Source organism: Aegilops tauschii, chromosome 1 (genome assembly GCF_002575655.3).
Source record: "Aegilops tauschii subsp. strangulata cultivar AL8/78 chromosome 1, Aet v6.0, whole genome shotgun sequence".
In the NCBI taxonomy this organism is placed as follows: domain Eukaryota; kingdom Viridiplantae; phylum Streptophyta; class Magnoliopsida; order Poales; family Poaceae; genus Aegilops; species Aegilops tauschii.
In genome coordinates, this window is record NC_053035.3 from 25,738,204 (window position 1) to 25,752,156 (window position 13,953).

At 44.8% G+C, this 13,953-nt stretch overlaps 1 long non-coding RNA gene across 1 annotated transcript; it reads right to left on the minus strand.

Moving 5' to 3' along the window:
• Positions 1 to 2,873: 2,873 nt before the first annotated feature.
• LOC141039263 (uncharacterized) lies at positions 2,874 to 7,399 on the minus strand. Its single transcript, XR_012200182.1, has 2 exons — positions 6,080 to 7,399; positions 2,874 to 3,433 (listed from the first exon to the last, which is right to left on the minus strand). It is a non-coding gene; the product is annotated as an uncharacterized lncRNA (long non-coding RNA).
• Between the last annotated feature and the right edge of the window lie 6,554 nt (positions 7,400 to 13,953).

Here is a 13,953-nt window from a genome sequence, read left to right on the forward strand (position 1 = left end):
CAGCGATGCTGGCATGGTGGACTATGGCAGGCTGCCTGTTAGACTGTATAGTTCCCGTTACGGATGATGTAACATTGTACCCCTTCATTATATATATGTGATAGGCCACCCCTAGAGGGTTGTCCCGGTTCCCCCAAATCTATTGTCTTACATGGTATCATGCTAGGTTATGATCGCTTCCGCTAAAACCCTAATACCCGCACCGCCGCCACCGCCATCTTCACCGCTGCCGCTCCCGATCGCGCCGCCGCCATGTCGAGCGCCGCCACGTCTGGTTCCACCACCGCGGGGTTCCTGCCGGCCTCCCTCGCGGCGCTGCTGTCCCTCCCACTGGAAGCCGCCATTGTGCCGGCCCCGCTCGGAACCCGGAGCGTAGGCTCCTTCTTCTCGACTCCGCCGGCGCCCTTGTCGTTCGGGCGCGAGCTCACGGTGCACATTGCGGCTGCGTCGTCCGCCTCCTCTCCTGCGGGTGCTATCCCACCGCTACCGCCGGTGGCGCCCGAGTCCGCCTTGATGGCGGGGTTGTCGGCGTCGGGCCCGGTTGCGGCGCCATCTGCCCCCGCGCCCTTTGTTCCTCCGGCCGCGTCCCCGGTCATGCTGACGGCCTCTATGGTGCCCTCACCCCAGGCCGTCTCCTCGACGGGATCGCCGCCGCCGCCGTTTCACTTCGGCCATCTTATCACCATCAAGTTGTCGTCTGACAACTACATCTTCTAGCGGGCGCAGATTCTTCAGCTCCTTGGGAGCCATTACCTGCTTGGCTACGTCGACAGCTCTCTCCCTTGCCCCCTTGCGCTGGTGGACAGCGTGCACTGTCTGGTCTACAATCCGGCTCACCGTGTTTGGACGGGGCAGGACCAGGCGAACCTCTCCTCCATCCAGCGGTCGCTCTCTCCGGCTGTCGCCGGGCTTGTTGTCTTCGCCAAGACATCTCATGAGGCCTGGACCATCCTTGTGCACTCATTTGCGGCGCAGTCTCAGACCCGTGTCTCTGCGCTCCGTCGTCAGCTTGGCGAGTGCGAGAAGCTTGACTCCATGGCCACGGAGTTCTACAACAAGGTCAGGGGCCTTGCTGACACGTTGGCCTCCATTGGACCGCTGCTCACCGACTCCGAGTTCAACTCCTTCATCGTCAACGGGCTCGACGAGGAGTATGATGCTTTGGTTGAGATCATCAACGAGCGGGGCAACTCGACTCCCATGATGGCACATGAGGTCTACTCTCGTCTTCTCCTCACCGAGCAGCGTGTCGAGGCGCGCCGCTCCAAGGCCAGTCATGGCTCCCTCTCCGCGAACGCCGCCACTAAGGGTGGCCGCAGCTCGTCCAAGGGGCCGCCCCCGGCTTCGTCATCGTCGGCTCCCCCCGCGTCCGCAACCTTACCAGGGGCCGGTGGTCGACCCGTGTGTCAGTTGTGTGGCATTGAGGGGCACTCCTCCAAGTGTCACAAACGCTTTCAGCGGAGCTTTCTTGGTCTTGGCAATGACGGAAAGGATACACGCAACTTTGCTCGTCAGGTTGCCATGGCTGATCGTTCGGCGCCGCAGAAGCAACAAGAACACGTTCAGTCCTACTCCATCGATCCCCACTGGTACATGGACTCTGGGGCGACGGAGCACCTGACGAGCGAGATGGGGAAGCTTCACACTCGTGAACCCTATCACGGCTCTGACAAGATCCACACCGCCAATGGAGCAAGTATGCACATCTCTCATATTGGTCAAGCTTAAGGGGGTGATTGTTGGTGTTAACCATTGTTGTTTAGTAGTTCATCTAGTTTATTTCTGTTTGGGTCTGTTCAGTCTAAGTCTAGTACACCAATGCATGGCATCGTGGTGAAGTGGACTGATGGATCCGCAATGGTGCGAGCTGATCATCGGTCAAGTGATGAAGCCAGGAGTTGTGAGTACATGCATAAGTTCTAGATAGACTGTATCAGTACATGCATGTAGCCGAGAGCAAGAGGGATATGTACGTTGCCGTGCCAAGAGACTAGCTCAAAGTGAGGTGAGTTAGTTGAGGCAAAGACGTTGAGTTGGTCCGTCGGAGTGGCTGGATGTGCATGCACTTTTAGTGGAGTACATATCTGCATGGAGCGTGAGTTTAGGATCAGGCCGGTGTGTGTGACTTGGCCCGTGCGTTTACTTTCCTTTTAAATACCCATGTAAACACTTTGGTTAACTAAGAGAAAGAGAGTAAAAAAAGACACAAGTTGTGCGGTGCCAAAACTCCCGTGTACTCTTTTTCTATCTTGTGTGTGTGAGCTCATCTCCTACCTTGGGCAGAGATTACAGGGTGTTGGCGCTTTGCTTGCCGAGTAATTTTAACATGGTCCCTCTTACCATTTCTGTTCGTATAAGAGGTAAGAAGATAAGAGTTAATCATACCACTAGTTAATCAAATCAATGGCTCAGATCTATTTGTACTCTTGTTAGAAATATGTTGTGGTCTACCCCCTATTCCTTCGCGTTTTTCCGTGGTGCCGCTCACAATCGCATATACGAGGCTAGGGGGTAGGGACCTTTTATACTACGTTTCCAAAGAGTCCGCCTCTTATACAGTTATAAGATTCCTAGTCTTTAAACTAGTTTCCGGATAGAGTCCAGATCAAACTACCAACCACAATATAATTTGTCTATTAGCGGATCCTATCCATCGAGTCCCTGATGTGAGCAACGCGTCATAATAGAGTATAAATTTCTCTATTTATGTAGATCAGCATTAGGGCCGTAATCCAATTACACGATCTAGCTTCTTCTAATTATCAGCGTACCCGGTAGTCTCTCCAATATATAAAGCATATTGTATTCCACCGATAATTGACCGGCTTCCTTAAGCATGCAACACTCCCACTTGTATGATTCCATATGAGGTATTCCGAATATTAATGATAATAAGTATTTGAATATAGCTGCAGAACACATAATCCCAACATCTCCCACTTGTCCAAAACGGTCATTCAAAAATTCGTAAACCCATAGCCTGAACATGCTTACCAAATACCACCTGACTAAGTGACTTAGTCAAAGGATCAACAACCATATCAGTACTAGGTAGAAACTCTAAACAAACTGACTTAAGTCTATTAATTGCATCACGTATATAGTGATACCTTCCCTCAATATGTTTGATCTTGCTGTGGAATTTGGGATATCTGGAAACCTTTATTGCAGGCTGATTATCACAATACATCACCACTGGTTTGCTAGCACTTTCAACAATCTTCAAAGTCGAAAGAAATTCCTTCAGCCACACCGCCTCCTTCACAGCTTCTGACGCAGCAATATACTCCGCCTCCATGGAAGAAAATGCCACTGAATCTTGCTTCTTACTACTCCAAGATATAGCGCCACCAGCTAATGTAAATAGATACCCAGACATAGACTTCCGGTTGTCCAGATCACCCTGCCAATCAGCATCAGTATAGCCCTGCAGCTGTAGATCCTTTTGGTTAAAACAGAGTGAATAATACAATGTTCCTTGAACATAACGAAGAGCATGTTTAATTTGATTCCAATGCCCAATTCCTGGATTCATTTGATATCTACTCAACACTCCGACAGTATAGCACAAATTAGGGCGTGTGAATAACATGGCATACATCAAAGATCCCAAGGCAGAAGCATATGGAGTCTTCTCCATTCTCTTCTTTTCCTCAAGAGTTTTAGGACACATCCCCTCAATGAGTTTAATTCCTACAGCCATGGGCACTAAAGCAGGCTTGCAATTTTCCATAGAGAAACGTTTAAGAACAGATTTTAAATAATTCCTTTGAGACAAACCCAAAGTACCTTTATTCCGACCTCTAAGTATTTCCACTCCTAGAACATAGGAAGCGTTTCCCATATCTTTCATTTCAAATGTAGAAGATAACCAAGTTTTAACTTCTACCAACAATTTCTTACTACTAGAAGCAATAAGTATATCATCAACATAAAGTGACAAGAGTGTAAAATTTCCTCCCACTATTTTAAAATAAATGCAATGATCACCTTCCATCATAGAAAACCCATATGATGTGATAGCATCATCAAACAAAATATTCCATTGTCGTGAAGCTTGCCTAAGACCATAAATAGATCTATTTAGCTTACACACATTTCCCTGATTTTCCTTTTCAACAAAACCATCAGGTTGAGACATATAAATCTCTTCCTTCAAATGACCATTCAAGAAGGAAGTTTTAACATACATTTGATGAAGTTCCAGATCAAAATAAGCAGTCAACGCAGCAATAATACGAATATATGTAAATTTTGCTACAGGGGAAAAAGTTTCCACAAAGTGAACGCCTTCCCTTTGTGTGTACCCTTTAGCAACCAACCTAGCTTTGTATTTTTCAACATTTCCAGAAGCATTCAGTTTCCTTTTAAAAATCCACTTTGATCCAATTGCCTTTCGGTCATTAGGTAGATCAACTAATTCCCAAACTTTATTCTATTCCATGGAGTTTAGTTCCTCACGCATGGCTTCCATCCATAACTTTGATTCTGAACAAGACATGGCATGTTTAAAAGATTTTGGTTCTTCCTCTAAACTAGAAGTTTTAGAGTATACTTCCCCCATAAATACATAATAATCATCAAGGTATGATGGGGCTGCTACATTCCTCCCACTTCTCCTAGGTAAACTAGTTATGGGAGTCTCAACATTTACATTGCCATTAGCTTGGTTTTCCTGATTGTTAGAATCAGTTTCAACACTTGTATCTAACAGGTTTGTCAATAATTCCACTCTCGCACGTTTTGCATGGCGAGGTGTATCTTGATCTAGAAAAATGGCATCTCTAGTTTCAACTAACTTCTTCCTCTCTGGATCATAAAATCTATATCCATTTGAAACAAAAGCATATCCAATAAATATTCCTGGAAAACTCTTAGGTTCCAGTTTTGTTCTTAGTTGACTAGGTACTCTAATCTGTGCATTGCATCCCCACACTGCTAAGTTCAACAATCCACAATCTAGAACTAACAGATTTAGAAGGCGAATGATTAAGCAAGTAAACAACAGTATGAAGAGCCTCTCCCCAAAATGATAAAGGAAGATCGGAATATGCCATCATAGACCTAACCATGTCCATTAAAGTTCTATTCCTCTTTTCAGCTACGCCATTTTGCTGAGGAGTATATGCTAAGGTATAATGGTGAACAATTCCATTTTCCTTGCAAAAATCATCTAATATTCCTGATGTGTATTCACCACCACGATCAGTTCTAAGCACCTTGATCTTTTTGTTCAACTGATTTTGTACCTCAGCTTTAAATACCTTAAACATGTCAAAACCTTTCGGCTTATGCTTAATTAAGTAAACATAGCCGTATCTAGAGAAATCATATATAAAAGTAATGAAATAGACCTTCTGTCCGAATGTAGGCACAGACATCTCGCCAGAAATATCTGAATGAACAATAGCAAGTGGTTCAGTAGACCTTGACGCTTTAGGAAAAGGCGCCCTGGTCATTTTTCCTACAACACATGCCTCACAAATGCCGTAGTCTTCCCACTTGAAGTTTAAAATTCCAGAACTAATTAGCCTTTTAATTCTGTTCTTTGAGATATGACACAAACGAAGATGCCAGAGATATGATTCTGAACAATTATTGTTTCCATCTATATTCCTCACTACCGAGTTCTGTTCAGTCACCATACAATCCATCCTATCAATGTCCATAAAATCCTCAATATAGTAGAGACCATCAAATCTATTTCCTGATTGAACTAAATTTCCATTCATCAGTATTTTAACTTTGCCATCTCCAAGTAAGACCTTAAAACCAATAGATTCCAGTCTAGAAACAGAGATTAAATTCTTTCTCCTGCTAGGGGAATAGACTGTGTCTTTCAAAATTAATTTTCCTCCACCGGGGAGTTTGAGTGTATAATCACCTATACCCAAGATATCAGGTTTTGCAGTTGTTCCTAGTAGATAGATAAATCTAGTTCCTTTTGGTATGGGTTTTAAAGAGGTGAAACCAGGACTATTCCTTGCAATATGCGAAGTGGAACCAGAGTCTACTACCCAATGATCTGAAGCTGAAGTAGTAAACAATGATTCAGAACAAACAAATAGATTGTACGTACCATCAGGAGAAGAATTATCCTTCTTGTTGCCCTGATGCTTGTCCTGATGCTGCTTCTTAGACTTGTCATCTTGTTTATAAGGCTTCTTATTCTTGCACTCAGTTCTAAAATGCCCATACTCTCCACAACCATGACATCTAAATTTCCTCTTATCAAAACTAGAGTTTGGACCTCTTCCATTATGACCATCCCAGTTTCTCTTCCTATTGATTTTGCCCCTCAAATCACCTCCTTGATTCTTCTTCCGCCAACGCCTCCTATCTTCAACAAAGTGCAACTCCTGATGATCTGAGTGTCTCTCTTTCCTTTGTGAAGTTTTCCTATCTTCTTCCATGAGCAAATGATGCCTCAAATTGCGCATGTTCAGTAATCTTTCAGAGTGACAGAATGATATTTTAAATTGTTCCCAAGTGTGCGGAAGTGAGTTCAGAGCCACCATTACTTGCACCTCCTCAGAAAAAGGATAGGCAACATTTTTCAGTTCCTCATTCAGCACACACAACTTGTTTAAGTGCACATTGACAGAAGTATTATCTGCCATCTTAGACGCCAAGAATCTGTTCAGCAAGCTAAGCACTTTGATTAAAGAAACTTCACCAAAATCCTCTTCTAGCCTTCTCATAATCCTGTGTGCAGCAACCTCTGTTTTTCATATTCACCTGCCAACAAATTGGACATGGAGCCAAGAATAAAAAATCCAAGCCTTTTTATTGTCCTTATTCCACTCCTTGAGTTCTTCTGCATAATTGTCCTTTTCCTCATCTGAAGCGTCATCAGCAGGTTCGTTAGGCTCGGCTGTTGAAATTACATACTCAATATTCTCAGCTGTAAGCAGAAACATCGTCTTCCTTTTCCAAACAGTGAAGTTTGTGCCACCTGACTTGTAGTTCCTGAGCAACTCAGCAAACACGCTATTGGAAGCCATCTATCCACAAAGTTCAGAACAGAAAAAATTCCTTTGGTGGTGTTGAATCGGAGCAGCAGTAGTAGATGAGAGGCCTGACAAATTCCGAGCGGTCGTTGGCGAATAGCTCGTGTACCTGAGGACTCGTTGAGGTGGATGGCTTGGAGCGGTGACGGGCGGCTAGAGGAGAGCTTCCGGCGGAGTGATGCTGGAGATCGGGCCGCCGGTGGAGTCGGCGACTTTGGGGCGGTGGCTGTCGGCGAGTTCCCGGCGTTGGTGAGCGGCGGCTCCAGACGAGTGCAGCGCGGCGAGGCGAGAGCGCTACGGGGCAAGGCGACAGTGCGGCGGCGCGAGACGGGAGCGGCGCGGCGAGGCGAGAGAATCGATTTGGACCGATTTGTTTGTGGCCGGGGCGTCCTTGTTCACGAAGCGCACTACAGATCAATCTAATTCCAAGTTGGACTTGTGTGGACTCCCCTGTGTACAAGTTGACCACGCTGGATCCGGCAGAGTAGGCAGCGGAATTGATTCCGGATCGAATCGAGTCGACGACTACGTCGTTAACTCTAATTGGCTCTGATACCAATGTTAGAAATATGTTGTGGTCTACCCTTATTCCTCCGCGCTTTTCCGTGGTGCCGCTCACAATCGCATATACGACGCTAGGGGTAGGGACCTTCTTATACTGCGTTTTCAAAGAGTCCGCCTCTTATACAGTTATAAGATTCCTAGTCTTTAAACTAGTTTTCGGATAGAGTCCACTAGAGAAAACTGGGCTTTGGTCACAGGGCAATATTCACATTAGTCCCGGTTCAGTCACGAACCGGGACTAATGCGAGCATTGGTCCCGGTTCGTGCGGCCAGGGGCCTGCCGGGCCTCGTGGGGGCATTGGTCCCGGTTCGTCCGGCCCCTTTGGTCCCGGTTGGCGGGACAAACCGGGACCAATGGGCCACGCTCCTGGCCCACCACCCTTTAGTCCCGGTTCATACCACAAACCGGGACTAAAGGGCTGGTCCTAGTTGCGGGCAGTGTTTAGTCCCACCTCGCCAACCGAAGGGCGCTCACACCAGTTTATAAGCCCGTCCCTCTCTGCCTTGTTGAGCTCCTCTCAAAGTGAAAATAGATGCCCTTATACAGGGAATTTGACCTAAATTCACAGTAAATTTCTTTGAATTTCATAGAAATTTATTATGAATTTAGGTTGAATTTTCTCTATAGGCGCATCTATGTTCATTTTTTATAGTAAATAAAATAAATAAACCTTAATAAAATAAATAAAAATAAATAAACCTTAATAAAATAAAATAAAATAAACTATAGTAACTAAAGTAAATAAACCTTAATAAATTAAATAAAAATAGCAGCATTAAAATAAATAAAAATAGCAGCAGTAAAATAAATAAAAATAAAATAATTAAAGTAAAATACATAAGTAATTAGAAATAAAATAAATAAGTTTTTTGTTGTAAGTAGAAACAAAACAAAACAAATAAAGCAAAAGAGAAAACAAAAAACAGAGAAAAAAATTATGCCACCTACTGGGCCACCACGGCCTGAATACAACTTGAAACCCATCTTCAGCAGCTTCCCCAGTTGCAGCATCATCGGGCACATCGCCTGGTTCCTCTTGATCTTCAGCAGCTCCCCCCGTTGCAGCATCACCGTATTCAGGGGGCACATAGTTGTCATCGTCCTCTTCTTCTTCATCGTCTTCCATCATAACCCCTATTTCTCCGTGGCTCGTCCAAACACTATAGTGTGGCATGAAACCCTTGTAAAGCAGGTGGGTGTGAAGGATTTTTCGGTCAGAGTAAGACTTCGTATTCCCACATTTAGGGCATGGACAACACATATAACCATTCTGCTTGTTTGCCCCAGCCACTTCGAGAAAATTATGCACGCCCTTAATGTGTCTGTCACCGTACATGTTGGGGAACGTAGCAGAAATTCAAAATTTTCTACGCATCACCAAGATCAATCTATGGAGTTTACTAGCAACGAGAGGGAAGGAGTGCATCTACATACCCTTGTAGATCGCGAGCGGAAGCGTTCAAGAGAACGGGGTTGATGGAGTCGTACTCGTCGTGATCCAAATCACCGATGATCCTAGCGCCGAACGGATGGCACCTCCGCGTTCAACACACGTACGGAGCAGAGATGTCTCCTCCTTCTTGATCCAGCAAGGGGGGAGGATAGGTTGATGGAGATCCAGCAGCACGACGGCGTGGTGGTGGAAGTAGCGGGATTCCAACAGGGCTTCGCCAAGCGCTGCGGGAGGAGGGAGATGTGTCACGGGAGGGAGAGGGAGGCGCCAGGGCTTGGGTATTGCAGCCCTCCCTCCCCCCACTATATATAGGGCCAAGGGAGGGGGGGGGGCGCAGCCTTGGCCCTTCCTCCAAGGAAGGGTGCGGCCAGGGAGGAGTCCATCCTCCCCAAGGCACCTCGGAGGTGCCTTCCCCCTTTAGGACTCTCCCTTTCCCTTATCTCTTGGCGCATGGGCCTCTTGGGGCTGGTTCGTTAGGCCATATAGGCCCATATAGGCCAAGGCACACACCCCTACAGCCCATGTGCCCCCCCGGGGCTGGTGGACCCCCTTGGTGGACCCCCGGACCCCTTTCGGCACTCCCGGTACAATACCGATAATGCCCGAAACTTTTCCGGTGACCAAAATAAGACTTCCCATATATAAATCTTTACCTCCGGACCATTCCGGAACTCCTCGTGACATCCGGGATCTCATCCGGGACTCCGAACAACTTTCGGGTTACCGCATACTAATATCGCTACAACCCTAGCGTCACCGAACCTTAAGTGTGTAGACCCTACGGGTTCGGGAGACACGCAAACATGACCGAGACGACTCTCCGGTCAATAACCAACAGCGGGATCTAGATACCCATGTTGGCTCCCACATGCTCCTCGATGATCTCATCGGATGAACCACAATGTCGAGGATTCAATCAATCCCGTATACAATTCCCTTTGTCAATCGGTATGTTACTTGCCCGAGATTCGATCGTCAGTATCCCGATACCTTGTTCAATCTCGTTACCGGCAAGTCTCTTTACTCGTTCCGTAACACATCATCCCGTGATCAACTCCTTGGTCACATTGTGCACATTATGATGATGTCCTACCGAGTGGGCCCAGAGATACCTCTCCGTTTACACGGAGTGACAAATCCCAGTCTCGATTCGTGCCAACCCAACAGACACTTTCGGAGATACCTGTAGTGCACCTTTATAGCCGCCCAGTTATGTTGTGACGTTTGGTACACCCAAAGCATTCCTACGGTATCCGGGAGTTGCACAATCTCATGGTCTAAGGAAATGATACTTGACATTAGAAAAGCTCTTAGCAAACGAACTACATGATCTTGTGCTAGGCTTAGGATTGGGTCTTGTCCATCACATCATTCTCCTAATGATGTGATCCCGTTATCAACGACATCCAATGTCCATGGTCAGGAAACCGTAACCATCTATTGATCAACGAGCTAGTCAACTAGAGGCTTACTAGGGACATGGTGTTGTCTATGTATCCACACATGTATCTGAGTTTCCTATCAATACAATTCTAGCATGGATAATAAACGATTATCATGAACAAGGAAATATAATAATAACCAATTTATTATTGCCTCTAGGGCATATTTCCAACAGTCTCCCACTTGCACTAGAGTCAATAATCTAGTTCACATCACCATGTGATTAACACTCACAGGTCACATCACCATGTGACCAACATCCAAAGAGTTTACTAGAGTCAACAATCTAGTTCACATCACTATGTGATTAACACTCAATGAGTTCTGGTTTGATCATGTTATGCTTGTGAGAGAGGTTATTAGTCAGCGGGTCTGAACCTTTCAGATCCGTGTGTGCTTTACGAATATCTATGTCATCTTGTGGATGCTACCACACGCTACTTGGAGCCATTTCAAATAACTGCTCTACTATACGAATCCGGTCTACTACTCAGAGTCATCCGGATTAGTGTCAAAGTTCGCATCGACGTAGCCCTTTACGACGAACTCCTTTTCACCTCCATAATCGAGAAAATTCCTTAGTCCACTAGATACTAAGGATAAGTTTGACCGCTGTCATGTGATCCATTCCCGGATCACTATTGTACCCCTTGACCAACTCATGGCAAGGCACACTTCATGTGCGGTACACAACATAGCATACTGTAGAGCCTACGTCTAAAGCATAGGGGACGACCTTCGTCCTTTCTCTCTCTTCTGCTGTGGTCAGGTCTTGAGTCTTACTCAATACTCACACCTTGTAACACAGCCAAGAACTCCGTCTTTGCTGATCTATTTTGAACTCTTTCAAAATCATGTCAAGGTGTGCGTTCTTTGTAAGTATCATCAGGCGTCTTGATCTATCTCTATAGATCTTGATGCCCAATATGTAAGCAGCTTTACCCAGGTCTTCCTTTGAAAAACTCCTTTCAAACAACCCTTTATGCTTTCCAGAAATTTTACATCATTTCGGATCAACAATATGTCATTCACATATACTTATCAGAAATGTTGTAGCGCTCCCACTCACTTTATTGTAAATACAAGTTTCTAACAAACTTTGTATAAACCCAAAAACTTTGATCACTCCATCAAAGCGTACATTCTGACTCCGAGATGCTTGCTCTAGTCCATGGAAGGATCGCTGGAGCTAGCATACTTTTTAGCATCCTTAGGATCGACAAAATCTTTCTGATTGTATCACATACAACCTTTCCTTACGAAAACTGGTAAGGAAACTTGTTTTGACATCCATCTGCCAGATTTCATAAATGCAGCTGATGCTAACATGATTCCGACGGACATAAGCATCGCTACGGATGAGAAAATCTCATCGTAGTCAACTCCTTGAACTTGTGAAAATACTCTTTGCCACGAGTCGAGCTTCATAGACGGTAACATTACCGTCCATGTCCGTCTTCTTCTTAAAGATCCATTTATCTCAATGGCTTGCCGATCATCGGGCAAGTTCACCAAAGTCCATGCTTTGTTCTGATACATGGATCCTATCTCGGATTTCATGGCTTCTAACCATTTGTCGGAATATGGTCCCACCATCGCTTCTCCATAGCTCGTAGGTTCATTGTTGTCTAGCAACATGACTTCCAAGACAGGATCACGCATTACTCTGAAGTAGTACGCATCCTCGTCGTCCTACGAGGTTTGGTAGTGACTTGATCCGAAGTTTCATGATCACTATCATAAGCTTCCACTTCAATTGGTGTAGGTGCCACAGAAACAACTTCCTGTGCCCTGCTACACACTAGTTGAAGTGACGGTTCAATAACCTTATCAAGTCTCCACCATCCTCCCACTCAATTCTTTCGAGAGAAACTTTTCCTCGAGAAAGGACTTGTTTCTAGAAGCAACTACTTTTGCTTACAGATCTGAAATAGGAGGTATACCCAACTGTTTTGGGTATTCTATGAAGATGCATTTATCCGCTTTGGGTTCGAGCTTATCAGCTTGAAACTTTTTCACATAAGCATCGCAGCCCCAAACTTTTAAGAAACGACAACTTAGGTTTCTCTAAATGGTGTCATCTCAACGGAATTGCGTGGTGCCCCTTTTAAAGTGAATGAGGTTATCTCTAATGCCTAACCCATAAACGATAGTGGTAATTCGATAAGAGACATCATGGCATGCACCATATCCAATAGGGTGCAGTTATGATGTTCGGACACACCATCACACTGTGGTGTTCCAGGCGGTATTAATTGTGAAACACTTTCCACAATGTCTTAATTGTGTGCCAAACTCGTAACTCAGATATTCATCTCTATGATCATATCACAGACATTTTATCCTCTTGTCACGACGATCTTCAACTTCACTCTGAAATTACTTGAACCTTTCAATAATTCAGACTTGTGTTTCATCAAGTAAATACACTCAACATCTACTCAAATCATCTGTGAAGTAAGAACATAACGATATCCACTGCATGCCTCAGCACTCATTGGACTGCATACATCAAAATGTATTACTTCCAATAAGTTGCTCTCTTGTTCCATCTTACTGAAAACAAGGCCTTTCAGTCATCTTGCCCATGTGGTATGATTTGCATGTCTCAAGTGATTCAAAATCAAGTGAGTCCAAACGATTCATCTGCATGGAGTTTCTTCATGCATATATACCAATAGACATGGTTCGCATGTCTCAATCTTTCCAAAAATGACTGAGTCCAAAGATCCATCTACATGGAGCTTCATGCGTTCTATACCAATATGACTCAAATGGCAGTGCCACAAGTATGTGGTACTATCATTACTATTTTATATCTTTTGGCATGAACATGTGTATCACTGCGATCGAGATTCATTTTAGGTGCAAGACCATTGAAGGTATTATTCAAATAAACAGAGTAACCATTATTCTCCTTAAATGAACAACCGTATTGCGATAAACATAATCCAATCATGTTTATGCTCAACGCAAACACCAATCTCGATGGTAGAGGGAGCATGCGATGCTTGATCACATCAACCTTGGAAACACTTCCAACACACATCGTCATCTCACCTTTAGCTAGTCTCCATTTATTCCGCAGCTTTTATTTCGAGTTACTAACACTTAGCAACCGAACCGGTATCTAATACCCTGGTGCTGCTAGGAGTACTAGTAAAGTACACATTCATATAATGTATATCCAATATACTTCTGCCGACCTTGCCTGCCTTCTCATCTACCAAGTATCTAGGGTAGTTCTGCTTCAGTGACCATTTCCCTCATTACAGAAGCACTTAGTCTCGGGTTTGGGTTCAACCTTGGGATTCTCCACTAGAGCAGCAAATGATTTGCTGTTTCATGAAGTATCCCTTTTGCCCTTGCCCTTCTAGAAACTAGTGGTTTTACTAACCATCAACAATTGATGCTCCTTCTTGATTTCTACTTTCGCGGTGTCAAACATCACGAGTTGCTCAAGGATCATCATATCTATCCCT